Source organism: Ischnura elegans, chromosome 11 (genome assembly GCF_921293095.1).
Source record: "Ischnura elegans chromosome 11, ioIscEleg1.1, whole genome shotgun sequence".
In the NCBI taxonomy this organism is placed as follows: domain Eukaryota; kingdom Metazoa; phylum Arthropoda; class Insecta; order Odonata; family Coenagrionidae; genus Ischnura; species Ischnura elegans.
The window spans coordinates 7,122,343-7,124,119 of NC_060256.1; positions in this window are offsets into that span (position 1 = coordinate 7,122,343).

Sequence of the window (1,777 nt, forward strand, 5' to 3'; positions counted from 1 at the left end):
AATTTGAGAAACATGTTCATTATACACTTAGCAGCCAAGATATCATCCATTATAAATCCAAATACTGACTCAGTCGCATTATCCATAAGATTGGCGCAAAAAATCTTCACTTCGGTATTAGTCTGATAGATTTAACTCCCGTGAATTATGTTCAATAATACTTAGGTCAACTTTTTTACTTTCACCAGAATTAATAGCATTATTTAACGCTCTTTTGAATGGGTTAGCTACATAAATATGCTCCCGTTGCAAGAATCCGCTTCTTGTTTTTTTAGGAAGTGCTCTGGATGCCTTACGAAAGGTCAAGAAACTTATATTTTGTTTAAGTGGCCAAGCATATAATTCACGCTAAAAAATTGTATATATACATCGGACAGTTTGTTATGGAAGCATTAGGAATGGATTGGTCCTCGTGAGGGCTCTGGAAGTGCTCGGTTATTATTGTAGCTGACGGAGGGCAGCAGCGTTCTTCATTCGTCGTCTCACAGTGAGGCCCTTCTTCCTCGCGTATATAATGGCTGGGTGGCGTATTTTCCGCGCTACGGATTCCTAGGTATTTACCGACATCTGCCTCCAGGCCAAATATTTTGATTATGGCCTCTCGCCCTATGCTATTATCCCGCGAGAATGCACAGCCGTTCGGAGGCTTCTGTTTTGTATACACTGGTGGGCTCTCCGTCTCCCCTCGCTCTACGAGTGACTCACGTATCTTGCGGTGGATGGTCCCAATTCTAAGGCGATGTGCGGTGCCTCTGTCCCGGCTATTCTCTTCTTTATTCAGCTTTTGCGATGCTGTGGCATAATTGCGTGATGGAATTGAAAAAATTATATATTGGTTCTTCTTGATTTATCCATCTTGCAAATGACTCTTTTCTGTTTTTTGTCAATTCGGTTCTAAAGTTATTAGGGTGGCTGGAGTGCTGGCTTTCCACCTTAGGGGTCTGGGTTCTTCTCCTGGCGGTGGCGAGTAATTTTCGGAGGCTAGAAACCGACTAGAGGTTAGTGCAAGAAAAGTACTCCGTCGTCTAAGTAGGTACTAATGGGCTCTACAAAGCTATTCCTTCATCCCATTGTTTACAACTGTCGATTTCGAAGAATATTGATTGATTAAGGGGCCCGTATTTTTTTTATTGTTTTTTTTTCATTCCAGCTATTTGCACCGAAAAAACCTTTCGCGGAGAAGATGATGACGTCACGAGCTCAAGCCCTCCTCGGTTTTTTTCATGCTTCGCTACTGTTCTCCCTGAACGATGAGATCACGGACCGGGACTGTGATGACGTCACCAATTCGCGAAAAGTGGGTGGTAACTTTCATCGTGTTTTCGCGTAACCAGAATCTAGCGAATTATTTGTTATGAATTGCGATTATGAGTGTAAGTGAGAGACGCTATCTTCTCTTGTTTCATCTTAATTTTTGCCTTTAACTCTGGTTGATTAATTGCTATTTTAATTCCTCATTTAGTATACAACGGAGCAGTGAAGAGATCATTTTGCGCTGATGTCAATAAGGGATGACTGCACTAATTATAAAATTTCCAAGAGATTTTTGTTTTCCGTATAAATCTTATTATAATCAGTCAACGACCTGGTGGTAACTGAGATGCATTGACTTGACTCCAGTGTTGGCATACAAATATGAAGTTGAAAATTTCATATAAATGCCAGCACCCTCACATTCGGGAAAATTAGTTTTTCAGGTGATTCTCTAAACATAAAAACATTTGCCGATTCGTTTTTGAGTTCATTTTGTTTAAAATCCGCCGGCCTCGGTGGCGGT